This window comes from Camelus bactrianus, chromosome 3 (assembly GCF_048773025.1).
Source record: "Camelus bactrianus isolate YW-2024 breed Bactrian camel chromosome 3, ASM4877302v1, whole genome shotgun sequence".
NCBI lineage: Eukaryota > Metazoa > Chordata > Mammalia > Artiodactyla > Camelidae > Camelus > Camelus bactrianus.
Window position 1 is genome coordinate 95,631,978 of NC_133541.1, and position 27,734 is coordinate 95,659,711.

General features: G+C 53.1%; 1 long non-coding RNA gene across 1 annotated transcript in view; it reads left to right on the forward strand.

The window, feature by feature from the left end:
• The first annotated feature begins 758 nt into the window (after nt 1–758).
• The window catches only part of LOC123613271 (uncharacterized), a 278,819-nt gene continuing 251,843 nt past the window's right edge, over nt 759–27,734 (forward strand). Inside the window, exons 1-2 of the long non-coding RNA XR_006720628.2 lie at nt 759–921; nt 2,554–2,608. This is a non-coding gene — a long non-coding RNA (uncharacterized LOC123613271). The remainder of the gene's footprint in view (nt 922–2,553; nt 2,609–27,734) is intronic.

Here is a 27,734-nt window from a genome sequence, read left to right on the forward strand (position 1 = left end):
CCCCCACACTCCAGGTGCCCCAGCATCTTTGGGCATAAATGTAACCGCTGAGCCCTTACTATATGTGGTGGGTGAGACACGCGTCTAATTGGGGTGGCATCCACTCTGATGCCTGCACCAGGAAACTGAACTTTTCTACCTCTGCACACCAGCGATTTTCTGGGGTTTGTTCCCAGCAGTGGCTGGGCATATGTATGTGATTCTCTGTATGTCCTTGTTCCCAGGCAGAGCCGGTGGTGCCAAAAAGCTGCCTCTGAGACCCGATGGTCAGAGTCGGAATCTTATATGTGTCTTTTACTAGCTATGTGGTCTTGGGCAAACCCCTAACCTCTCCTGGCTTCTCCCTACTGTGAAATGGGAGAAGAGTTTTCACCTCACTGAGAAATCTAGGAGATGGTGGAGGTGAGGGGTGTGGCCTGGTATAGGGGTGGGCAGCGCCCCCCTCCCCACCTCAAAGTTGTGATACCTGCTGGGTTGCTTTGCTCTTTAAAATAGTTTGCTTTCATTTTTGTTTCCTTCTTTCCCCAGGGTGGTCACAGTGGTTGAATCAGGCAAGAGCAAGCCCATTCTCTGATTTAGTAGACCTGCCCCTCATCACCTGCTTAGCTGCTTGGAAGTTTCAGATTAGGGAAGCTGTGCAGGCAGGTAGGGTGAGACGGAGTGGGACCAGGGCTTGAAAGCCTAGAAGTTCTTGGTGAACCGGGGTAGGTCAAAATATACTTTTTATAATCTTATTTTTGCTTCTTCCAAGAAGAATTTTTCACAATTTCCCTTTAGGTTTTGACATCTTGGGCACATACATTTCCACTTTGAAGGCAGAGGGATCAGGCATCAGAGCGAGGAAGGTTGGAGCTGGATCCACCAGGAACAGAAGTGACACCATCCTTGTGCCTGAATATCACTTTATCTTTGAGCTTACAGGTACTTAGTCAAAAAAAGTCATCAGAATTGTCTGATGCATTTACTTTTTCTTTCCTTTCAAAATGACACACTCCTTCTAATCAGAAGTTTTTCTCCCTGGTACAAAACTCTGCGATGAATTTGTTACATAGGTTAAAATTAAAAATAATGGGCAAGTGTCTTCAGCCACAGTTATGTAGAAAGGCATAACAGTTCTTCAAGCAGCATTTCTTCTGTCAATATCCAGTAAAAGCAGAGAGAACGTCCTTTCCCTTCATAACTCTTATTGCAATAGTATTGAAATCAGTATTTGTGTAATGATTGATTAAAACCTATTGCCCCTACCACTTGTAAGCTCCTTGAGAGCATGGCTGAGCCTCTTTTGACAACCACAGGACCCTTCCTAGGGTGGGCAAAGGGATTTAGCTTTGCTGATTGGCTGGGTGCAGCTCACATGCCCACTGCTGAACCAGTCACTTTGTGAGGAAGTGGCTCAAGTCTGTGTTTGGCCAGGCTAAGGTCACAGGCCTCACCTCAGAAAGATGGGATGGGGAGCACCACCTTGTTAGGGAATAGTCACCATACTCCCCCAAGAATACTGGCTGCTGTCCTGGAACAAATTCTCTGAGCTGCTGGTGGCACAAAATGGGTTATTCCCAATGCAGTCTCTGCCCTGTGAAGTTCTCAGAGGGCTGCTGTTGGTGTTGGTAAGAAGTTCACTCCAATGTGATGGGGAGGCACTGGCTCTGTTGGAAGAGTCTGAAGTCCATCAGGATTGTTGTTGCATTCATCTATAGGAAGAGGTGGAGAACTACCAGAATGTCTGAGGGGAGGCTCAGAGTCTACTGACTTACCATGGATCCAGAGAGATGGATCCATAGATTAAGGGAGGGCATCTATTTGTACTTCCTTTTTCATCTGTGAGGAGGGAATTAGAGGCTCTAAAAGTGGAGAGGAATCCCTCGGATCAGGTAGGATATTAATTTATTTGAGTATTATTATATTGTACTTTGAGCTTCCTGGCAGCAAAAGCAAAAATAGAAACCATTTGGGTATGCTCAAATACAGGCCTATCAGCATTTACATGGAATAATGGAAAAAACCTTGGTCTGGAACTTTCTGGACTGGTCTCTGTCAAGTCAGTAGAAGTTTAGAGAGTACATATTCGGTGCCTATGATTGCAGTGATACAAAGACAGGTGGCTCCTGCTCATTTAGGTTGAGACAAGGAGGCAGACACAGCAACCCATAACCAAATTTGGAGCACAATGCTAGAGAGGAAATCTGCCTGGTGTTGAAGGGCCTTGAGTTTGTCTGGAACATCCTTACCCTCCATCCCCACCCCCTGCCCATCCTGGGAACAGTACTGAGACAGGTAGTAAGGCAGAGAATGGGGGAAGAGGAAGTTGGAGAATTAACCGGGAACCAGATACCACAGAGCTTCACAATCCTTGTTAGGAGGGTGGGATAGTCTCCTGAAGGCAAAGAGGAGCAGGTGAAGGGTTTAAACGGTGAGAGATCTAGTCAGATTGATATTTTAGAAACATCACTCAATCTGGGTAGTGGAGGATGAATCTGAGGAGGTGAGATAAGAGCAGATTATTGCAACATCATTTACTCAGCCATACCATCTATCTTTCTCTTTGTTTGTCAGTTTATCCATCTGCCTGAAACATAGGAGGCTACAGCTTGGCATGGGAAATACAAAGGTAAGAAGTGGAGGCCGTTGCTTTCTGCAGCTTCCCCTTAGAGGGCCTCAGTTTGCCCTTCTGGAGTCCTGGTCTGTCTCTCTCATGCTCACAGGCTCTGTGGCTTGTGCCTCAGCAGCTTTCCAGATGTCTACTGCTGCGTGGGGAGACAGGGTGTTCAGGGCCTGAAGGGGCACAGCAACTACCGCAAACATACAGTTTGGGGAACCAGTACAGTGAACTACCCTGCCGGAAGCTTTTAAAATAATTACCCCTGCCTGCTCTGGCTGACTGGCTGACAGCAGCCTATTAGCCCTGAGTTGGAAATTCTGAATTGTTTCATGACAATTGAAAACATGATCGGAGGGCAGGAGGGAGCTGCCCATGAAATATTGATGTTTTCTCGGTGTTGTGGGGCTGCCCCTCTCAGATGGGGAATCCTGGATGCATGGGACTGGTGGCTGCAAAGTGACTGCCGTTTTCCTTAGGGCTCCTCTGGTTGACTGCCCTGTGGAATGTGTTTTTGTGCAGAGCTGTGTTGGTTTTTTGGGGACCTGCACCTCTAATGCTGTTCTCTAAGTCACGCCTCCAGCACTCCAGCCCTGCTACCATGTTTTGTCCAGATTCTCCTCGGCACTCAAGGCTCATCTGGAGTCAGACTGGGTGGGAATCCCAGCTCTGCCTGCTTATCATTGTGGGCCTCACTTTCTCAGCTATTTGATGGGAGATGCTAAGTGTTCCTCTCTAGCAAGGCTGTGATGTACAGGGATAGCCATATGTGCAGGGCCTGGCCTCACCCACAGGCCTGTCAGGAGCAGCCCTTTGTAGGTCCTGGGGCCAGTTTTGGGCTGGCTATAGGAGCCCCACTGGGAGCCCCAGGGCTTTGTGGTCCCTCCTCTTCTTTGGAATGCTTTGAAACACCTTGCTATTTCCCATTCTGTGCAAATCCTATGTAAATGCTAGTACTAAGAAAGTGCATGCTAACCTGGCAGGTGCCCCTGATGGGTGCCCCTGAGGTGCTCTGGAGTCTTGGTAAGGGACCCTGCATGGCCAGCCCAGGCCTCTCCTCATTGAGGTGAGTCTCTACCAGGGCAGAGGAACCTGGTAGTAATGCTTGGCTGCCTGATTCCAGAGCCTGCCCAGGGCAGCAGGAGAAGGACTTCCACTGTTTGAGCCCTTGAGTTGCCAGTCATTATTCTCTCTGTTGGAGGTGGTATTTACCCATTTTACAGAGAGAACAGTGGAGGCTGTACTTCATTCCTTCTGTCAACAGGCAATTCAACAGACAGTTTCAGCAGCACCCACACTGTGTGCTGGAGACTCAGGGGTGATAGACAATCTTGGTGCAGTCCTTCATGAGGGACTGGATCTAAAGACAAATGCATCTTTAGCAGTGGGGCAGGTTAGGAGCTGTGGGAGACAGAACAGGGGCAGCAGATCTAACCTGGGGGTCAGGGCAGGCTTCCTGGAGAAACTGACCTCTGACTGAGCTGTGGAGGTAGCAGGAGCTGGGGTGGAGGCAGGGCCTTGACAAAGCTGGTGAAGGGCAGTCTCAGCCTGGATGTTCTTATCTACCTGAGGATGGGGCACAGCCTCTGGTATCCCCCTTGCCCTGCTACCAAGAGGAGCAGGCTAAAAAGCTACCAAGAAGTGCCTTGATGATTCCAAGGTCCTGGGTTCCTGGCCCATGGACTTTTCTGGGCTTTATTTCCTTCATGTGGAAAATAAGTTGAATTACTTCTAGCAGCAGGGCACATTTTTCAAATGAAACTTTACCAGGACCTCTCAATAGAGGAATGCAGTGGTGCTCTAATTGAGGGTGGGTGTAGATATGGGCTCATCTGCCCTCCTGCCACATCCCCTTCTGGCCCTACAGGCACCACGAGGAGCCCCAGGGCTCCCTGGGCCACAGTCTGCAAGCTTCACGGTAAGGAGCGTCTCCACAAGGCTGTCCAGTCTGTCTCCGTGGGTCCTGGTGGCCAAGGTGTCCCCCTTCCAGGTGGAATCTGAACCCCCATGGGCCTGCTGTTCCTTGCTCCTTTCAAATTTCCTGTTAGCCCTTTGTGACTCAAGTCAGCACGCATCTATTAAATCCCTACTGGATACATGCAGAGGGGCTAATGTTTTTTGAATACCAGCTGGATGCTAGGTCTGTATGGGCTTCTTTGTATCAGGGTATTTCCGCATCACAACCAGCTGCCAGATGAAGGAGAAGGGGGCGGGGAGGGGCTCAGCGACTTGTCCAAGATGGCGAGTGACAGTAACAGCAACATCGGCTCCCGTGGATGAAGCCCAGGTGTGTGCTGGGCTTTGCCAACATCTTCCTGTGCATTAGCTCCTTTTGTTCTCAGAGCAAATTGTAAAGCAGGTGCTTGTTCCATCCCCAGGGATCAAAGAAGTGCAGGCCTAGAGAGGTGAAGGAGGTGGGCCTGGGCCCTGGGCTCCGGGCAGCCCGCCTACCAGTTCTCCCCCTCTGTCTTGCTCTGTGCTGTGGGGTCTGAGGCAGCCACCTGTGTGGCTCTAGGTGGATAAGCTCCCTCCCCTCTGGGTTACCACTGTGCATAAAGGGAAACTGAGGTCCAGAGATGCACTCCCCTCAGATATCTCTGCCCTCTGGAGTCTTCATCTGGCACAGGTCTCCATCTGTCTGCTCGCTGACATTGACTGTGAAATCTGAATCTAACTTCCCTTCAGAGTTAGATTTCTGGGGGCTTTCTGGGGGCTGCCCGCCCACTTGGTGGCTTTGATCAGGGCATGCTGATCTCGGCTGGCTGGGTGGCACCATCCTGAGTTCAGGACACATGGCAGCCAGAGATGGGGGTGAGCTAGTGGCGGCTGCTTCTCTGTCCTTGTGTTGGGTTCCACTTCACACTCAGCCCCTGCCCCCATCACAAGCCTTGAGTCTGCACATCCTCCCCCCTCCCCCTCTCCCAGACACCCCAAGCTCACTGCCATGTCAGTTGGACCCTCTGACTGATGGCCTGCATGGGATTCTGACCCTAGGGGAGAGTGCATGATAGGGCAGAGTGGCATTTCAGGCATGGTGGAGTGAGGCTGGACTTTTGGTGGATGGAGAGACCCCACCCTGATGTGCTTGCAGCTGGGGCCTGAGGGCTGCAGAACATGGGGGCTCCCCACCAAGCCCTGGGGCAATGCATATCTGTGCATAGAGCCCAGATCGCTGCACGGAGACAAACACAAAGTGAGGGACGAGCCTTGACAAATGTTTGCCAAGTCCCTGGCTGACTTGGAAGTCAGGAGCAAGCTTGTTTGGCAGAACAAAGGGGAGAGCTGCCTCCAGAGGGCCATAAATAGTGAAGGAGGAGCAGTCTGGCCTGAGGGCTTCGTGGGACCTCATCCCAGGCTGTGTCCTCGGCCGAAGGATACCGCCATCCTCTCCCACGAGCTTCAGCCTGGTTGGCCAGGGCCTGAACCTTGCTATGGCAGCCATCCTGCCCCCTGAGCTGCATCTCCCTGGGAACCCCTGGATGCTGGGTCATCTGAGGGCACCTGGGCAGGCAGGGAGGTCTGTGTGATCTGCAAAGCCCAAGGTCCCTCTTCCTCTAAGAACCAGGAGTTGGGCTGCAGTCAACAGTGGCAAGGCTTCTGAGGAGGCAGAGCTGGTCTGGCACTAGACCCTGGGAGCTTGTGACACCTGGATATACCCGGGCGGAAGGGGCTTCAACTCCCTTCCCCCTCTAGGAGGGTGCAAGGTGACCTCCCTCTCTCTGCTCACTGTCTTCAAGGGAGGAGAGCAGAACAGAAGTGGTGGAGGTGGCTGGGCAAGACACTTTCCCTACTTGGGCCTCAGTTTCCTCATCCTAATTTGGGATCCTTATCCTTGGCCAGCCCCCCACCCTGGGGTTCCTGAGGCCATCAGGTGAAATAGAGAGGAGCAGGGGTCAGAGAAGTCTCTCCAGAGGGGCTAACTTTTGTACTGGGTCTGGAGACATGGGCAAGATTTCCTTCTGAGCAGACAAAGAGGCCAAATGGAGAGTGGACAGTGTAGGTGAATAAGTGGAGGGGGTGTTGGGGAATCTGTAAGTTCCCTTTAGTTGAATGTGGCTGAGCCTGAGTGCTTATGGGGGATGTGATGGAAGCTGGGCTGGAGAGGCCAGCCAGGCTCTGAATGCCAGGATAAGGGACTCCTCCAGGGGAAGGGGAAGCCGCTGAGGGTATCTGAGCTGGGAAGTGGCCTGAGCAGGGCTCTGCTCTAGGATGGTGGGGAGAGAGCAAGAGACAGTTAAGGGAGGTCTGGATGAGAGGTCAGAGGTGGCCTGCAGAGGGCCCTGGCTTTGTTCTCTGGGCTTGGGGAGGAGGTCCTGGAATGAGGGGTGAGGGTGGCCAAATCCCTGCCTTCACTCCGATGATCTGGCTGACTTAGCAGGGTGAGCCTTTCTTTCTGAGTGAAGGCAGCTCACGATCCCCAGGCCCCAAACCAGGGAGTTGGCCTGAGCTCTCAGTGCCTCCCTCTGTCTCTCCATGCTTACCCATTGATTCTGTAGCCCCTGTACCCAACATTCTCCAAGGAGTCCACTCCAGAGGCCCTCAAGGTGGTCAGGAGGCCTTGTGGACAAAGTCTAGGTGCTGACCTGTTTCCTGGGCCCTGTCCCAGGCCCACCCAGAGTTACTGTACAAAATTCCCTGGCTGTGCACCTGTCTCACTTTGGGGCTGGGGCTGGGGCTGGGGGTCTCAGGGCCTATCAGGGTAAGGGACTTACCTAGGTCACACACACACCTTCATTTAGCAACCTTGTGGGGCTCCCACCTGGCCAGGGGTCCACCTGTGGCGATGGCGAGGCAATGGAGAAGGCTTCTTCAGCCTCTAAGGAGAGGAAGAGGGGACTTGGGTGGTAGCTGAGTTCCTGGAAGGATGGTGTCTCACCCTGTGGTGGGGCATGGAGAAGTGCAGGGCCCTGGCCTTAGTGAGCTGGGTTCTGGGTCCATGTGTGTGGGTTCTGTGGTGCCTGCTCACACTTCGGTCTCGCCCTCCACCCTCTGGCGACCCTGGGGTGGGGCCAGGTGGCAGGAGAGTGGGAAGGGGAAGCTAGGTCCCCCTTTGCCCCCAGCCTCTTTGCTCAAGTGTGGACTGTTCGACCTGGGTGTCTGATGCTAAATATCTTGAATTCAGCCTCCATTCCCCAACCTGATTTAATTTTTTAAAAAGTTTTATTATATGTACTTGAAAAAAGAAGGCCATCTCAAAGATTGGGTTTATGGAACAGTTCAGTATTTGGATTTTGGTGGTGATTTCATGTATGTGATAAAATGACAGAACTACACACACTTTATAGCAACGTCAGTCTCCTGGTGTTGCATTGTGCTGCAGTAATGGAAGATGCAACCATGGCGGAAATGGGGAGGGGTGCACAGGCCTGTCTGCACTGTAAGGGCAACTTTCTGTGAATCTATATTATTTAAAAATTAAATGTTTTAAAAAAATAAGCCAGGTTGGGGTTCTGCTTGGGGGATGCAGGGTATGTCCCTGCAGAGCACAGTAGGAGCTGTGGGGGTTCCCTTGGAAAGGAGGGAGGGCCAGGGGCCAGGGCCTTGGAAGGGGAGATAAGAGTTGCTGGGTCAGGGAACTCGGAGCATGTTCTGAGCTGTGCTGGAGCCCATTCGGGGCTGTGGCCGGTGGCTGCTAGCACAGTCCTAGGAGAGCACGGAGCAGCTGGGCTGAGCTGTGCCTAGAGGGGAACGGGGAGGAGAAAGCATGTAGTTTTCCCTTCACAGGCACCTCAAAAGTGAGGGCTTGGGTGTCATGTCGTCTGAGCAGAGGAGAGGCACACTTGGGGTGTCTGCACTAGGAGGTGCCCGGGTTGCCCAGCAGCAGGTGTCTGCCTCTAGGCCTGGCGTAGCTGTGGCTCTGGGGGGTCTGGGTCTCTTGGATGCCTTTGAGAAGCCGGTCTCAGTGGGTGAAATGATCTGGCCACGTGGATCTGCTGGAGGACAGGCTCTCTGTCCACACAGCTGACACTGCAGGCAGCCCCGAGTGAGCCAGATCCTTGGGCGTTCCCCCTGCCGTGGCCTCATCACCTGCCTTCTTGTCCGGTCTCCCCACAGGACCCTATCCTACCTGTCGTTCTCCACTGTGAGCCAAGAGCAGTTCCCCCAAAGCAGTCTAAGCTGGTGTTGTTACCTTGCCCCACACCTTCACCTGGCCTCCGCCCCGTGTATGGCACCTTCAGCATCAGGCTAGGGCTGCCCAGCCTACACCGAAGGCTTTTCTAAGAGGATGCTGGTCCATTGTTTCCTCTCACCATCTGCTGCCTAGGCCTAGCAGTCCTTGCCTCCCCTCCATGGGCTCACCAGCCACCCAGTACCAGTCATTAATTGACTAGGGAATGGCTTCTTCCTCCTCTTTCTTTAGTGAACTCCAACTCACTCTTTCAGGCCCAGCCCAGGGACCCACTTCTGAGTAGCTTCTCCAGCCCCCCTCCCCTGAGCATGCTTGTATCTACTGTCCTGCTCCTTTGGCACAATCCCCGAATTTCATCCTTTGCATATCCTGTATGTGTAGGCTTACTTTTGGCCACAGACTGTGGGCTCCCTGGGCATAAGGACTATATCTTTCTCCATTTCTGTAACACTGTCCCTTATCCCCAAGCACGTGTTAAGATCCCAGTAAGGTCTGCCACACATGTGGGGCCCGGGATCGGGCCCCCATCATTCAGGTGAGGCTGATAATGAACGTTTCAGGCCTCTAGGGCATGGCCAGTCTGGGAAAATGAGCAGCAAACACTGGCATTTTGGCTACTTTTGCTGCTGGGATGCTCAGACACCCAATATGAAGATTGCTCCTATCTGCTGAGCTCCTCTGTGTGTCTCATCCTGCAAGGTTAGGGACTGATTGCGCTGGCCATTTAATGGATGAGAAAGCCAAGGACCAGAGGGAATTACTGCCCAGAGGCAGCAAGGGGAGGAGCCGGGATGCAGAACTAGTTTGCTTGATGGAAGCATCTCCCCTACACTGTATTTTTAATCATTATGTAATCCTGGAAAGTTCCGGGAGGTGAGGATGGTAGATCCCCAGCCTCGGCCTGAACGTGAGTCCTGGGAAGCTGTTACAGTGCCAGGCCCAGAAGGGAGTGCCAGGTTATGCGAGGGAAGGAGCCCTGAGACACCCCAACTGACTTCAGTGGGTTTGGGGACTAGGGACCCAGGGTGTCCTGATGAAGGCTACTTAGTGGTCTCAGGAGACCCTGTCCCAGCGCCAGCACCATTGTTGTGTGGCTGCAGCCGGTCAGGGCTGCCAGAAGGGCCTGGCTCTGTGAGTTTAGTGCCGTGCTCAGGGATTCCTTGTCCCCTAGATCTGGGTATCTGGGGGACAGCTGCCTGGACTGGGAGGAAAATGGGTTATCTTGATCTCCAGAGGAGGTGGGATCTGCTCACAGAGTTGCCAGGGAAGGCTCTTTGCCTTGGATCTTGCTCGGTGTCTCCTTCCGGACCCTGATAAAGGGTCCCAAACACAGGGCTGTAAAGGTGGCCATAAAAACAGAAGAAATACTGGCATAGCTGGCTTATCAAAGCACATCTCAGACACCAGCCAGGTCTCCCTACTTCAAGTTTATTTCTCCTCCTCTGCTTTCTCTCAGAAGGTGTCTCGTAAACAGCTAAGAGGGTCATTTATAAATGTCTTCTGCCTTCCCCTCTCAGCACATGCGCTGCCGCTTTGCTTTCTGTTCCCCAGGCACGGGGGTGGTAGAGGGGTCCCCACACTCCCTTCTCCCAGGTGCCACAGAGATGAGACGTGGAAACCAGAGGGGTTCCTGCATCCCCAGATAGGAGTGAGGCTCTCAAAGGTGAGTGATGGTGACATCTCTGACCCTGGTTCTGCCAACACCTCCCCTCCGACTCCCATCAAACTGATGGGGGAGGGGGTTGAACTGACCTCTGGGAGGGGGTATCTTGCCAGGGGCTGGCCTCCATAGATGACCCCCATCACAGAATCCATCCTGTGGCATCAGAGCTGAACGGACTTTGGAGACTGCCTTGTACAAGTCACTGTGAGGCCCAGGGGTGGTGGGAGGCACTTTCCTGAGGTCTCACAGCAGTTAGAGGTGGAGTCGGGGGCAGGATCTGGTCTCTGTCCCCTCACTGGTGTGGAGGAAGCATAGCCTTCTAACCATAGCAGCAACAATCCCTCCTGCTCGTGGAGTGTGTTTCAGAATGCGGAAGGCTTCGCAGTTCCCTTTTGTCTGTTCTTTGCACTGACTCTTTGGGCAGAAAATATTTTTCCCATTTTACAGATTGATGCTGGGTGCCTGGCTGGCCTGGGGACTCTGTTAACCACAACACAGCTAGCTGTGTCCTCTCTTTGCCCCTCCCAGTCCTTACAGGGGTTTCCTGGTTGAGTTTCTTCTCATTCCTTTTCTTTTTTCTTTCTTTTAATAAATTTTATTTTATTTTTTAACGGAGGTCCTGGGGATTGAATCCAGGACCTAGTGCATGCTAAGCATGTACTCTACCCCTGAGCTACATCCACCCCCTCATTCCTTTTCAAAAGAGGTTCATGGTCATTAAAACATAGCCCTCAACACCACAGTCCTCCCATCCTAAACTCCCTACCTGTCAAACCCCCAACTTCATAGTCTCGAGTGGAAGCAGAGTCGGTTAGTTTCCTGGGCCTTTACCCCTTCCTCCTTTGGGGTGTTTTGGTTCCTACCAGTGGCGGGGCTTGTGGCTGGGGTTGGGTGAAGCCTCCTAGATGGTGAGAAGCACTGGAGACTCTGGGTCATAGCTGACAGGGCTCCAGCCTTTGAAGGTGGCTGGGTGAGGGGTGGCCTGAGTGGATGTGAGAGGACCCTTGGCTGTGGGAACATGAACTCGCCCAGTTCCTGAGTTCCTGTCTCCCTGGCAGCAGCCCAGTGCTTGGCATGACGCGAAGCACTCACAAAATGCTCGTTGCTCAGATTAGCCCAGCCTCGGGTGGCCAGGGTGATTGCACCTGCCTTGGCCACAGGCAAGTCTCTGTGTTGTATCCCTTTCTGTTAAAAGGTAGCTATGTATTATATATCATCTCCACTTAGAACCCACCCCATCAGGCCAGGGAGTCTCCACATTGGTGGATCCTCAGCCCAGCAGCACTTGGAGAGTTTTGCTCTCTGTTTGTCCATCTCTTGCATGATGCTGGGAGCTCATTCTGCATGTCTGCTCCTCCTGGGTTACCACTTTCCAGAGCTGATTCCTTCATGTGGCCTGATTTGATACGTGAACAGTCCTCTAAAAACAGGTACCCCCTTTTCCAGGAGAATAGGTACACCCTTCATTCAGGAGAAAGCAGAGGCTTCACATGCTCAGGTGACTTTGCTGGTGTGGCATAGAGGGCTGGCGGCAGAGCCGGGATTGTAATCCTGGCCTCAGTGTCACTTCTTTCCCCTCGTTTCTTGTCTGTTCCTAGTAAAACTTGCTGAGTGTTTAGGGGAATGTGCAGCGTGCAGGCTGCTGTGGTGGAGACCCTCGTGAGGCCGTGTGGGGGAGGCCCGGGAGCAGAGGTAGGAGGCCTGCGTGTCTGTCTGGTGCCTGTAATATATTTGAATTATCTCTGCAGATGAGCCCTGATTTAGCAAACAGTCTAGAGTAAACCTCAGCTTGAAGACAAATACAATTGACACTGGGCTTGAGTGGTTCAAAGGTTATTGGCACAAAACTGTCGGCTTTGTTTAGCCGAGGGACTGTATTTATGACGGGTGGTCCGGCAGTGCCATCCATAACTTGCTGGCAGCGGGGCTGACGTCAGACCAGAGACAGCCTATTTACACTGCGCCTGGAGTTTAGTTTCTCTGCTGGAAAACGCAAAGGTAATTTGATTCTTGGCCAAGTTGCTTTATGGGTTGCTGTCTCAGGTCTGGTGTCATAATTTGGGTCATCAGTTAACCTTGTTGGGGATGGACAGCATCACTCAGGAGAATTGTTTCCTGGATGTGTGCAGGGAGGTGAGCTGGGGTAGGAGAGGTCATTGAGGCTGTTTGGAAGGGCGTGATCAATGGGGTTCACTTTGACCCCTAATTTAAGGCCCACAGACACAGGAGTAGTAACTCTGAGTCTCTGAGTCTTTGATTACTTCCTGTGTCTCCTGGATGCTATAGTTAGTTTAGGAAAAAAGGAACCATGGGTGAGTGTTGCACTGAACAGATAACGTTTGTCTGCAGTGTTAGACAGGTATGCGTTACAGACACAAACTTCCTTGGAGAGAAATGATCCCAGAAATGAGCAGACTGTGGATGGAAGGAGCGTGGCTAGAGCTGGCAGAGGGATGTGTGGGGTGGCTTTTTGGAAAAGAGGAGGCAGTCTATATTAAGAGCCTGAGTGTGTGCTTCTCTTGTGACCCATTCACAAGAGACTTCCTGGCACATTGCTGGGAGTCCATCCTGAGGAGGTCAACATAGATGTGGACGAAGATTCATGTACCTAGGTGTTCACTGCAGTGTTACTTATAACAGTGCAAAAGGGGAAACAACTACAACAGTGGGGGATTTCTCTGGCATATTAATACAATGGAATGTTGTACATTGATTCAAATTGATGTATGTAAAGAATTTTAATGGTTTGTCAAAATGATTCTAAGTAGAGAAAGGGAACACTTTACAAATTGTAAAGTGTGTTTTCTGTTGTGTAAAACCGTCTGCAAAGAAGGAGGGAGATACACTAGATTATAAGTGGAGGTTAGCGCAGATTGTGGCTTTTTCATTCTCATCTCTTCATGGAATATATTTTACATTTCTACTAGGGGCATGCATTACTTTTCATCCTCAGGGACAATCCTAAAAGAATAAACAAAAATTCCAATTCCCACCCCTTAGTGGTCCCTGTTCTTCTGTAGGCCTCAGTTTCCCTGGACGTAAATGGGGATGCTAGACTGCTCTTGTTCTGCCCTGGCTCAAGTGCTGGGCAGGGAGGAGTGACCCTCTGGGCAGCTTTGGCAGTCTGCCCATGATCACCATGTCCTAGGTCTGATGGGTCACCTAATTTTAGTGCCTGCCGGGGCAGCTGCCTAAAAATGTGGCCCCAGCCACCGGGCAGATGGTCAGGGTGGTGTCGGCAGTGTTGGCAGCATCTCTGCCAGGCTGGTGAGGTCAGAGCACAGCTTGAGCCACAGGGGGATTCTCAGGTGTCCATGACACAGAACATCACAACCCGAGTTTGGGCAGAAATCTGCTAGCCAGGATCCCTCGGCTGAACAGAGGGGAAGGAGGCACCTAGGACTGGTGAGGGAGAAGTAAGGGCCACAGGCCTTGAGTGCTGTAAAGTCAGTTCTCTGGAATTCCAGAGGCCAGCCTGCCATCAGGGCTCTCCAATGTATGGCTAGGACTTGTCTCTCAGCCCAGTTCCATCTGTCAGTTGTGGGGACTTGCATGAAGACGAGAAAATTTCCCCAAAAGGTCTTGGCTGAGGTCCCTTCTGATAACAGGCAGCTGTGGGCACCATGTCCTTAACCAGAATAGCTGGGAGTATGGGGTCTCTGGGGATGTGAACTTGAGAGCACCTCTACCAGGAAGAAAGTTCAAGGGCAAATGGAGAGCAGGGCTCAGCTGAGTGAAGACAGGGCTGCCATGACTCCTCCCTGGTCTACTGTCTTCAGTCTTGTGTCACCTGCTTTGCAGATCAAGCCATCTTTTTAAACCCAGCTATGATTTGTCATTCCTCCTCTGGCTTGACCTATGAGTAAAGCCAAGACCGCTGAGTATAGCATTCAAGACCTTTCTCAATTTGACCTCGACTTTTTTTTTTTTTTTTTTTGCTTTTATGCCTATAAACTTCCTGCTCTGGCTGAACCAAGTCCCATCACTTCTTTATCCCTGAACACACTGTAAATCCTCAGTCCCCTTGGGCTGGAATGCCCTTCTACTCTGCCCTATTTAGTCACTAGCTACTTGTGGAACACCTGCGTTGGACTGGGTAAGACTGGGTAAGACTTAGCTGATAAACTCCTACTCAACCCTCAAAACTCAAATGTCTCATGGTCTGATATGCCTGCACCAGCATGACCTCCCAGGTCACTCTTTCTCCACTGATAACGATGTCTTGTGTCTCATATTCTTAGTGTTGTGCCCACTTCTTCCACTGGGCCTTGGTAACTTTCCTCTGCATTCCTGGCATGATTCTCTGTAAACAGCTGTTCAGTGTTGTCACACAGAGATGAGCCATTGATGAGTGCCAGCAAAGCAAGTGGGAGGGTCTATCCCCTGGAGTTGTAAGGACATGAGATAATGATAGCAAACAGTGTTGGCTTAGACTTATCAAGCACATACCGTGTACCAGGCACTGTACCGAGTGCTTACAATGTATCAGCCCATTGAATCTTCCCACAAGCCTAGAGGTAGGTATGGTTACCCCCTCATCTTACAGATGAGGAGAGTGCAGCACAGGAAAGGTAACTCACCTGTTCAGGATCACACAGTCAGTCAGCATACGAGGTAGGATCTGAACCTATGTAGACAGGCTCTCAAGCTCAACACTCTTGCTTCCTGCGTGGACTCACAGCCCTGGAAGGCCTTGGGAGAGTTAATGTGATCAGAGATGGCTGAGGGGGTAAGAAGCCTTTCCTCTTAGAAATACAAATGGCATCTGTGGAGGAATCCTTTTAAGGGATGAAAGCAGTTTTTAAAAAGACATTAATCTCCTCACTGACTTCCTTCTGATGACTGCAGATGAGTGACAAGCCTCGTAATTGAAGATGGTGGGGCTGATAATTCAGCAGTAGCCTGGGGAGGGATGTCTCCGGCTGTGAATCACTGTGCACTACACAGATCCAAGTGTCTCCCTGATGGTATCTCCCAGGCCCTTGGAGCCTCTTGCTGGCACATAAAGACACACACGCATGTGAAGGCTTGAGTTGAGCTGGTTGTCAGGATGCCCAGATGCAGCTTCCTGGTCCAGAGAAGTTGTCTGGGGAGCAGCTGCTGCAACAGGCAGGAGAACTGAGTGCCTACTGTCCGTGGGCACCATGCTAGGGGCTGGATGGAGAATGCCTGGTGCATAGTAGGTTTTTGTTTGTTGAATGGGAGCATGAACGGCTCAGGTAGGAGCCCTGGATGTGAGGCACCCCAATACTTTCCTGATTGGCCCTCACAGAGCTTAGAGGGAGCAAGAAGCTCTGAGCGCATGGGGGATCCTCCGCTGAGGGGGATGCTGGGTGGGTGTGGGTAGTCAGGGAAGACTTGGCCTTTCTGTTGTAAATGCCCATGGCTCCATGCTTGTGCAAGTATATGTGGCTCCCCTACACTGGGCTGAACCTGTGGGCTGAAGGAGGATGCTTCCACGGCAGGCAGGCAGGCAGGCAGCAGTGAGCAGAGAGGAAGCTGAGGAGGGGCTTACAGACACACAGACCCCAGGGTGCCCCTGACCCGCACTGCACCACCACTCATTGGCTTGGATGACCAGTGCCTGGTCAGTGTTGCTAGCACCTCGGACAGGTCCAGCCCTGAGATAGGCAGGATCTGAGGAGAGGAGTTGAATGAGAACTCTCAACTCCACCCCTCCCAGAACACTTCCAGTGTGGGTGTACCGGGGTCCCAGAAAGTGCAGATCTCAGATGTGTGCTATGGGCAGGGTGCTGAGGGGCTGGGGAGGTGACCTGGGGCCAGTATGTGTGTATGTGTGTGTGTGTGTGTGTGTGTGTGTGTGTGTGTGTAGGTAGGTAGGGAGGGAGGGAGTATTCACTCATTCATTCATTCATTTGTCCAGTTATCCATTCAAAAGTGTCGGTCACCAAGTTTGATTCTGGGGTTCCAAGGTAGGAACAAAACTGACATGGACCCCACTGTCATGGAGCTCACAGCCTATAGAGGGAGACAGACGTGACTCCTACAATCAGTCACACCAACAGACGCAAAAGTACTGATGATGCCGGGGGAGGTGAGGTGTGAGGGGAGGGGACTATGTGGTGAGTTTTGTCACTCGTTTGTGACTTTTTTATGCCAGAATATTCACACTTCTTGTTCATTGGAAGATCCCTTTGTTGAAGTGAACTCTTGGCTTTATGACAACAGAACAGTTTGGGGCGTCTCACATCCCCCTTCACCTGCCCTTCAGACTGTCTCCCTCCCACTCCCAGGTTACCTCAGAGTTCTGGGGAGCACGGTTTGGCCATCACTGCTCTAGGCACTGAGGAGCTAGAGGACGTCTTGCATCAGGGCAGCGAGCTGTTGAAATTGCTGTTTCAGGAAGATACGCACAGCAGGGTCATCTGTGAGGAGCTGTGCCCGTGATGGGAGGCTGAGTGGTCCAGACCCCTGTGGATGGATGACTGGGCCCGGGGCCCAACCTTGTGCCAGATACAAGGAGACTTAGCTGGCTGATGGGAGAAGTTTCTGGTATGGAACGTGGGCCTGCCAAGAGCTCCTGGGGAAGAGGTGGGGACCTGGGGCTACCTGTGGGCCTGGGTGGCTCTCAGCAGGCTCAGGAATTTACTCAGAGAGCAGGCTGCATCAGCCACACAGCCAAACTCCTCAAGCAGCCTCCCAGGGGCAGGCCCTTCCTTCAAGACGCATGAGGAGGCAAAAGGGCAGGGCAGCTGGGGGCTCTGGGGCAGTGTCAGTTTTCTCTCCTTGCTGTGAGACATTACAGGAGACTTAGGGGCTTAAGGCAACACAAATTTACCTTCTCACGATTCTGCAAGTCAGGGGTTGGTGAGGCCTCACTGGGCTTAAGGTCAAGGTGCCGGCAGGGCTGTGCTCCATCTAGAGGCTCTAGGGGAAGTTGGTTTCCCTGCTTTTCCTAGCTTCCAGACGCTGCTTGCATTTCTTGGCTTGTGGCCCCTTCCTCCATCTTCAAAGCTGGCGACATTGCATTTCTCTAAGCCTCCTTCCATCATAACTTCCCTTTCTCACCACAGTTGGAAGATGCTCCCCACTTTTAAGTGCTGGTGGGATTAGACCAGGCAGTCCAGGATAACTTCCCCAGTTCAAGACCCTTGAACTTAGTCACATTTGCAGAAGACCCCCTTTGTCATACAAATTACATAGTTGAAGGTTCTGGGGATTAGGCTATGGGCATCTTTGGGGCAGGTCGAGTTGGGGTCATCACTGTGTCCACAGAGGCCTAGGGGTCTCCACAGCCAGGAACAAGAAAGCGTGGGTTTCTCCTTGGCTCCCAAAGTGGGGGCTCCCCTACAAGACCTGCAAACATGGAAACTCCCCTAACTGAAATGGGTGTGGAAAACCTTCTCAGATGGCCCCCTCTCTATACCTCATCTGCCTCTCCTTCCACGCCTGGACTCTGGTACCTGTAGTTCCCTAAACCTGCAAGGCTCCTTCTTGCTTTGGGACTTTATACCTGTTTGCTCTGCCTGGAACGCCATCCCTCTTCCACTCTACCCTCACTCCAGACTTGTCCCTGGTTAACCCCCGGGTTAGCCCCCTGGAAAGCCACCCTGCCCCCTTGCCTGCCCTCTGCTGCTTCTGGCTGGATTAGGTAGTTCCCATGTTCCCCTCCCTGTGCTGTCAAGGCCTGTGCTTGTCTTCACCTCCTCCGTCTGACCATGAGCACCTGAAGGTGGAGCAGGACTGTTCCATCTCTGAAGCCAGCTTGGGGCCTGGGCCTGAGCCTGTGAACATGAGCTTGTGAAAGAGATGAATAAAAGGATGATTCAGCTGAGGGGGAAGAAAGGCCTGGACTGAGGCCAGGGTGTCTGGAATGGTGATGGGGGAAGGTGGTTGGGCCCCCCTGCTGCCCAGGGTGGGGACCATGGCTGGTTCACGTGTGTTCCTTCCAGCTGCATAAAGGTGCATGGTGGGGGCGACAGGAGAGGTGGGGTTGGGAGGTTTCCCAGGAGACCTGGGTCCATGTGGCCCTAGTCACATGGTATAGATGCTGAGGGGTTTTGGGCAATTTGGACATGGCCCCACGCAAGGATGAATCCTGACTGTAAGGCCTGCCCGACCTTGGCTTGTCCCCCTGCCCCAGGGTGGGCTTCTCTGGTTTTCTCTGTAGCACACTGGGGCTCTGGGTTGGACACTTTGGGGAGGGAGCTGAAATGATATAGGCATGAGAGGGACGGCCAGGTTTGTCCCCAGCAGGGGACAGTGGCTTCTGAGCCCCTAGGCTGGTAATCCACATCTGAGATGCAGCACAGTCCCTTGTCTCCTTGTCCCACCCCTAGGTGTTCACAGGCTCCACCGACCTCCGGATACTTCCTTCTCCAAGAAGGCCCTCAGAAGTGAACAGTGACCTCTTCTATGAGTCCTCGCTCAGGGAGACATTGCTGTGGGATGATGGAGGCTCCTCCAGTGCGGAGGATGGTCTGGGGGAGCTGCCTCCCTCCTGAGCCTGGTTCTTAGCAGTGCCATGTCGAGCATATTAGAGCCTGAGGCAAAGGAAAAATCACTAATACTGGCCTTGTCTTAAAGTTTTGGTATTGTAATCATCATGGATTTTGGCCTTAATTTTGATTTTTAAAAATATTGCATGGAATATTGTTAATCTTGATTGCTGAGTTTTTTTGGATTCCCTTACATTTTCTGTCCTTTGAAGTCTGGGTCTCACTTACCCACCCTGGCCCTGGCCCTGCTTCTAGGACCGGGCCCTGGGATTTTCCATGTCCCCAGGAGCTCTCTGGCCTTGGCCCTCTCTCCTTAGGAAGAAGGTGTGAATGAGTTGGGTACCCAGGAGAGAAGAGGCTTGGGGCCACTGCCATCTTGGTTTTTTTAGGATCTGCCCCAGCCCAGCACTGAGTGAATTCTACCCCCACCTTGTGGGGCTCAGCTCCTGGAAAGTCTGTCTGCGTGGACTAAAGATGGCTTCCTCCTGGGATGTCTGAGAGGCTCAGGGGCCTGGGCTGCTGGGGCTGAGGACAGAAGAGGAGGGTCTTGGAGGCTGGGTCCCCAACAGCCAGCCCTGGCAACTGGGTGTGTATCTTGGTGGCTGAGGAGCTGTGTCGTGCTGGCTGTCTGACTGTAAGCCATGTTGGCAGGGCCTGGGCTCCCAGGCCTGATGCTCAGCACGCTGTCAGCACTCAGCAAATAATAAATAATAATAATATCTCCAGCATGTTGGGAGAGCCCAAGGAGGGAGGGAGTACAGGAAACATGTGTTTTCTCTCATGGTGGGGGCTGGAAAACTGAAGTCTGTTCAGCGCCTTTGTGCGGGATTTGGGGGGAGCCATCCCTACTCCCCAATAGCTTGGCACAGGAAGATGGTTGGCAAGCACCCCCCACCCCCAACAGGGCCTGCCTTGCGAACTGGGTGGGGGCTCAGAGAGACTTGTCTGGGGGTCTCCCTGGAGTGTCCTTTGTCAAGAGCCCTGACTGTCCTCAGATATCTTCTGGGATTTGGAGATGATCAGACTTGGGTTTGAATCCTGGATCTACCACTTTAGACAAGCTGCTTAGCCTCTCAGGGCCTCCTCGGTTTTCTCGCTTGTAAAATGGGACGGTTGCAGCAACTGTTAGGCAGGATAACAAGAGCAGCTGCAGAGTGCTTGTGCGGGGACTGGCAGCAGGTCAGCGGGGCCTGATGCTGGTGTTCTACTTCAGTCAGCCACGTCTCTGGTGCTCAGTGTGAGACCTGAGTTTGGTCCCGCGGGGGAGATGGTGAGGAGCAGGACCGAGCTGGTGGGCAGGGAGGATGCTGCAGACCACTTTTCTGCGGCGCGTTGCCCCAGTGCACTGGCACCCGTTACTGTTTGTTGGTGGACTGCGGGCTTTCGTGGGGCCAGGGATGGAGGTCGAGTGCTTGGTGTTGGAGCCTGCTGGGGACTGGGTAGCATGGGTGAAGTCTCCTCGGCAGCCCCTGCCCGTGAGGCTCAGAGCCAGTGTCTCGAGTTGCAGCTCCCTGGATCTGGGAGAGCTGGGTAGGGCTGAGACAGTGGGGCCGGGGAAGGTCCTGGGCACGGTCCCCATGACCCCTGTTATCTCCCCACCTGCTTCCTCAGGAAGTGGTGGGGGCCGCTGGAGGCTCGCCTTCCAAGCGTGTGGAAGTGGGGTGCTGGGTGTCTCCACCTGCTCAGGCCTCCCCCTGAGGGTGCCTCGCTGTGCCCCACATTTGCCCTGTGGCTGTAGCACTGGACAGCGAGTCTCCAGGAACCGGGCATCTAAGTGGCCTGCTCGTCTTGCCCATCCCCAGGGCCCTGTGGTTCCTCCTTTCCCCCTCCTGGCTTTTCCTGCACAGGCGGTTGTCCCACTTACCGCAGTCTCCTGCCTCCTGCCCTGAGGTGCGGGCTCCTCCCAGGTGGCCCAGTGAGGCCCAGCCACTGTCCCCCTTGGCCTGGCTCTGCGCAGTGCCACAGGGGATGGGCCACTTGTCAAATGCTCTTGTTTAATTTTCCTCGCTCAGAGTCTGCTTGTTCCAACACCCTGCAATGACACGGGTGTTAACTGAGCACCAGGGACTACAATCATCAGGGTTGAGAGACAAGAATCTCCTGGTGGTGGAGCAGCTGTAGGCAGGAGTGCCGCCTGATCTGTCCCCGGAGAGGAGCGGCTCCGGCCTGACTCGTGTCTGAAGAGCCGCCGGCTTCGCGTCCTTCACTCTCGCGCTTGTCTGGCTGCGGCCCCGCAGAGACTTCTCCCTTCTAGGGCCCCCACGATACTCTCAGTGGGGCAGGCAGATGAGTGGAGGTTATTTGGGTCAGTGACTGGGAGCGTCTGAGCAGAACAGGCAGCTTGTGTGGTCTTGCCGATGGGTGGGTAAGGCTGCTGGGCCAGGAAGGGACAGCTCTCGACCACGTGGGTGCTGAGGAGGCTGGGGGGGGGGTGCCCTGGGGCGCAGCAGCAAACGGGGCTTCATCAAGGATAAGTGCAAAGTCCTGTGTTTAGGTTCAGGAGATCAATTCCTGAATTCTGTCTGAGGTGGGACAGACCAGGCTCAGCAGCAAGGATTCTGGCTGCAAAGTTGATGTCAACTTGTCACGTGCCGTGGTTGCTTAATAAACATCTATGAAGGCCACTTCCAAATGCAAGAAGAGGTGTTTCATGTCTTGATTGGTTGAGGGGACAGCGGGTCCTTCTGAGGGTGATGCCTCGTTGTAAGAGGCACGGGCAGCCGGGTGTTATGAGGAGATGGGCACTTTGTCACGTGGGGATTGCTCTGGGATCTGGGAATGTCCAGGTATGTGAGAGGCGTCCATGTGAGAGGGAGACAGCAGATGGTTGGGCTTGACTGTGGAGAAGAAGGTTTGGGCTCAGCATGCATTGTGGTGACCCAGAACGGAGAGGGTTGGGTTCTCAGGAATGGAGTCCCCGCTTTTTGGGGTCCCGCACAGGCAGATGTAGTGTGGCTGCTGTTGACATGTGTAGAAAACAACTCCTGCCTGGGGAGGGCCTCAGCCTGGGTCTCTTTCCCTGACTACGGGGTCTCTAGCCTTGAGACTGGCCTTGGTTCTGCCACTCACTGGCATCCACTCTCTGGATTGGTCTCTTCCCTTCTCTGTGCCTCTGTGCTCCTGCCTGGGACAGAATGTAAGGTTCTTGATTTTGTCCTGTGGGTGGTACAAGGGGAAGTCGGGGTTGGGGTGCTGACAGGGCCCTGGGAGCTTTCTGTGGGCACACAGGGCCAGGATGCCACAGAGCCACAGATGTCAGTATTTGTGGATGGAACACTTTCTCTAGAGACCTGTGGACTTTTGGTTCCCAGTGAGCCTTGGGAACGTGATGTTCCAGTGTGAGTCTGTACTGCTGGGGCTGGCGTTGGGACCTGAGAGCCATCAGAGGCCACAGGGCTTGCCGGGAGGGGAAGCCCTCATCAGGTCTTCTCCTGGCCGAGCTCCTATGAGCACTGGCACTGGCCAAGCACATAGTAGGCCTTTTCTTAGTTAGTGTGTTCAGTGGGCTCTGCCAATGGCACAGCCCTGGCCGCTGACAGATGAGCCTCACTTCTGGGAGCCAAGGATGGGTTTTCTGAGGGTCCCCGGCCTCCTGGGCTTGCTCCGGGGCCAGAGGATGGGGTCTGGAGCTCGCAGGGAGCATCAAAGGGCTGGTGCGAGGTTTATGGGGGCCTTTACTGCCCTAGTTTTCATTATTTACACCCTGTTGATTCTAGGAGTTCCCATTAAACGTGTAATAAATATAAAAAATATTTTACAGGCCAGTGAAAATTCCACAGCAAAAATAACTCTATAAAGAGGGATTTTGCCCTGCTCTGCCCGCTGCCGAATTCTGTGTGGCATTCCTCTGAGCCTGTTGGCTGGCAGCAGGGTGATGAGGTGGCTGGGTTCCCCAGTCCTGGGGGCTGGGGGAGTGGGCTGGGTCTTTAATTAGCCCCTTTACCAGCCTGTGAATATAGTCGCTCCTCCTTGGGCTGAGCCTGCCAGCTCTCCCAGGTGGTGGTGGGTGAGCGTGGGCTGGAGTGGAGCCTGGGTCCCAGGTTGGGCTGTGGAAGTCTAGGGGGACTGCAGGGGGGTGGGTGGGGAGGAAGGGAGCAGGTCAAAGCTGTTCTCCTTGCAATTCCCTGCCCTCCTCGACAGTCTGAGGTGTAGCCAAGTGGGTGGGCAGAAAGGGAGGGGCTGAGAAGGCAGTGTAGAGCCATGATTAGAAGCAAGGGCTCTGGGGTCAGACTGCCTGGGTTCCAATCCCACCTCTGCCACTTAGTAGCTGTGTGACCTTGGGCAGATAACTTGCCCTCTCTGTGCCTCAGTTTTCTCCTTTGTAAAAACTCTGCCTCACGTGATTATTGTGAAGCATGTGCCTAAGGCATAGAAAGGACTCAATAAATGACCATAATTATTATCCTTATGCATAATTATAATTATTTTTAATAAAGAGCAAGGCATTCACAGTTTCAAACTTGGAAACTTCGGTGTAGGGAAGAGGATGCCGGCTGCTGCTGTCAGACCAGCCGTATCCTGTTGGGGAACCACTGGCCTCATGATGGACGGAGCACTTGAGATGCGGCGTGCCCAGGGTGAGGTGTGCAGTGAGGCACACCCAGGGTTCCAGATACTTAGTGTGAAAGCAAGGCTCTAAGATATCACTAATACATTTTTAATATTGATTATGTGTTGAAAACCATTTCTCTGTACCTTGGGTGAAATAAGATATTAAATTTAACTTTACATGTTTCTTTTTACTTTTTTTAATGTGGCTAGCAGGAAATGTAAAATTACATATGTGGCTTGTGTTGGTGGCCTGCCTTATATTGCGGTTGGACAGCTCTGCCTTCCCCTGGGTAGGGCAGGCCTGAAACCCTTGGACTGTCATGTCCTGGCGCAGTCCAGCTGCCCGTTTTCTTGAAAGGGAGCCACAAGCTAGAGAGGACAGTGACTTCCCTCAAGTCACAGCTGTTTGGGGGCAAAGCTGCTCCACGACTTGAGATGCTTTGGATCTTGGAGAGATGATGACAGTTGGCCTTGCTCCTTCCCTCTTCTGCTTGTTGGGAAAATTAGATCCAGGAAGTTACGACAAATGTGGGCTTGCAGCTTTGTTAAATGAGGTTTGTGGCATTTGGTGAATCCGGTGGTGTGCTGGGCCACAGAGCTCCACTATGGGGTCTGAGAGGAAGACGCAAGTGGCTCATTAGCCCGATGGAGCACAGATGGACTGGTGCTGCCTCTCAGAGGAGCAACAAGAATAGACCCCCACCATCCTGAGAGCCTGCTGCTGCTTGGGCACAAGGTAGGATGGTCAGAGAGAAGTTCCTTGCATAGTGGGAAAGCCCCACATTTACTGTGCGCGGACACACTCAGGCCTGCAGGGTGCTTTAAACCTCAGCCCCCTGAGAGCTTGCTATCAGAGCACCCCCATTTTAGGAGGAAGCTGAGAGCTAGCAGGTGGTAGACCTAAGATTTGGATTTTGATCTGTTTGGTTTTAAGGCTTGTGCTTGGAGTTGGGCTCGCGCTGACCTGCCATCTGTCTCGCCCACTCACCTGCTGAGGGCCCCTTGCCCATCTGGTTTTCACGGCCACAGTGAGGGGAGGGCTGGGCTAGGTGGTCCGGGTGCCTCGGTGCAGACTCTGGAGTCAGTGACCTTGCCGCTTCTTGGCTGTATGACTTGGGGTTAGTCACTTCACCTCTCTGAGCCTTGTCTTCTTTCTTTGTAAAATGAGGGTCATACTAATACTTGCCTTTAGTGCTAGTTGAATGAAATGATGTAGTCCTGGCACATAGTAGGCACGCTACAAATAATTGGCACAGGGATGATACTGATGTCAGCAGTTTGGTGAGGACCATACAGCCTGGGCATCCTCTTAGAAACTGGTCTTCAGGAAGGGAGGGTATAGCTCAGTGGTAGAGTGTGTGTTTAGCATGCACACGGCCCTGGGTTCAATCCCCAGTACCTCCAATAAAACAAATAGGTAAATAAACCTAATTACCATCCAGCTCCCCCTCAGAAAGTGGTCTTCAGAGTGGAATTTTCTTTGAACACACTTTAGAAGTGTGTCTCATGTTTGCTCTTGTCTCCCTGGTCAGAGGGACCACATGGTCCAGAGTCATCCTGCCAGTGAGGCTGAGGGTTGCTTCTGAGTTTGGCTGTGGCCTCCCCATCATTCCTGGTGCCTGCTGGGCCTTCGCTCTGAATGCTTTGGGTGGCTGGTCACTTTCCTTCCCTCCCCAGTTTCTCTGCTGGGCTCCTGTGTCCATTCTGCACTGCTTGAAGACCTGGGGTGGGCTTTGAAGAGCTGGGGCAGGACTGGACAGCATTCACTCCTGCTGCCCTGCACAGGGTCCCTGGCCTCAACTGGTGCCCAGGCCAGTGGCTGCAGAGAGATGGCACTGCAGTCACGATGCTGACTGGGTGAGTCTCAAGGTCTTGCTGCCTCCTTTCATATGATTTACTGCCCTGGGAGAAGAGGTAAGGAGTGGCTGTTGCCCATTTTGTAGTTGAGGAGACTGAGGCTTGGGGTATGAGTGTTTCTGGGGTCTGTTCAGGGTGGAGTCTTCAGCTAGGAAACTCAGGACCCTTTTAGGGCAGCTGCTTCCTGGCTGGGCAGAGAAACTTAGGGGCAAGCTTGGATGCAGCTCTAACTCCGGCTGACCCCACTTTGGTACCCTGGACTCTTCTCCCAGTAGCCTCAGCCCATTCTGTTAAAGTCCCCCAGAACCCTGGACCTGCTACCATTTGGGGGGACAGTTCTAGAAACCTTACACGTGACTGGGTTTCCTCCTTGCTCTCTCTGACTTCCCTGTCTCTGACCGTCCCACTCCCCAAAAGAGCCCTGAGCAGAGACTGGTTGGGATTGGGAATAGGGTGGTGAAGAGTGGAGGCAGCATCTTCATCCCCATCTGACGGTGGGTCTTTGCCCCTAGGCCCAGGGGTGGGGTGCCAGCCTCCTTAGGGCCACACCTTGGAGACTGGCTGCCCCGACACAGGCCCTTCTGTGGGTGGAATGGTGCTGATGGGGTGGGGAGCATGCACTGGGTTGGGTGTGAGCCAGACCCTCTGCCACAGCCTTTACACTCTCCTTTACACATATACAACCCAAAGAAGCAGGTGCTGTTGATATTCCCATTTGAGAGGTATGAACATTGAGGCAGTGAGGTTCAGTAGCTTGCAGCAGGGAAGCAGTGGGACTGAAATTTGAAGCCAGCTGATCTGAGCCTAGACCAGGCTTCTTATCACAGGGCAGCCTGCCTGCCTCCTGGTGAGGTGGAGGCTGCCCTGTGCCGGGAAGTGCAGCTTGGGGGCTATTTTCCCTGGTGCCTCGCCTTCCCCAGGAATGGCCAAGTCTCCCACTACCCCTACTCCCTTGATGCTCTACTTTTTCCTTGTCACTCAGGAAAGCAAATTGGGAAGCTGGTGATGAAATGAATGTTGTTATAGGAACTTCCTTAACTCTGCTCTAAATCCATAAAAACAGTAATTTGTTCCCAAGTTTGGTCACTTAATCTTAGCCACAGATGGGAGACACATACATGAGAATCAGAGCCTACTAACAAGGAGTCCTAGACGGGGAGCCACACGTGTGTTCTGAGCAGTGTGCTGTCACTCCCCTGTACAGTCTCCTCCTTTCTCTCTCAGGTGGGGCTTTCAACTGTGACCATTTCACAGATGTGGAAACTGAGGCCCTGAGGAGGTTATTTTATTGCTATTGTTATGACAGGTGAAATGATGCTTTGCCACACTCTCTAGTGGATGGAGCTAATTTGGTGTTTCTGGTGCTTCTTTGGCTCCTAGAGTGGCCTAGACCCCAGGCAACAGGTTGCCAGCCCAGAGTTCCCTGTGGTGTCCGCCAGCAGGGCCAGCCGCATAGATGTTGGGGCAGTGAGAAGTGCTGGCTGTGTGGTCCTGGCGAGTCTCTGCTCCCCAGGCTTGGTGTGCCCGTCACAGCCTCGGGGGTCTGACTGGGGGCGCCCACCAGGCCCTGATCGTTGTGACAGACAGCACAGGTGCAGAGCTGAGATGTCAGCATGGCCAGAAATGTGGGGAGGGTCTCAGGGCTGCCAAGATGGTGGGCACATCAAAGGCGGCATGGCGAGGGCCTCAAGTAGGGCTTAGAGGCTGAGGGGTCTGTGCGCCCTCAACGTGGGGGTTCTCCCCTGCTGCCAGCCCAGAGGCCCATTGCTCAAATCTGCAACCCAGGCTCTGTTGCTGTCCATCCTGGAGGCTGGCGGGTGTGCAGGCCCACCAGGTTTGTGGGTGCTGTGCAGCAGGGGTGGGTGGGACATGTGTCGGACCCTGCATCTTCCTGTCCTCCTGGGCTAATCTGCTTCTTCATGGCAGGGCAGGGGCAAAGCTGGGAGGCCCTGCCCTTTGGCAGACCCTTCCTTGACTGGTCTGTCCTGCTCTGCTCCTTCCCTTCTGCTAACCCACGTCATTGGAACCACCCATTTCAGTTTGGGAAATTGTGCTTCTGTTACTGTGAGTCTTGGCCATGAATTTTAACTCCCAAACTAGACTAGATCCTGAAAGGCTGGGATCACTAGCTTTGCCTTTAGGCACATGGGCTGGGATTGAGGGTGCATTCTAGAGCATTGGGGTGAAATTGCTCAAACAGAGTACTAGTCCATAGTAACAGGAGCCTTTGCCAGCTACCCTGCCCCGGGGCCAGCACATCTTAGCAGAAGCAGCACTGGGGCTTGCCATGGGTTTCTCTGAGGCTCGCTGCCCTGAATCTTTAGGAGGAGATCATAGGTTTTCCCAGATGTAGTTTGCGGGGGCCATGACTTCCCTGACGCTGAGTGTTGGGGAGTGTGAGTGACTGGCTCAGGGGAGAGCCACACCTGTCAGGTCGTGGTCTCAGGCAGAGGCCATCTCAGCTAGGTGGCTTACTCT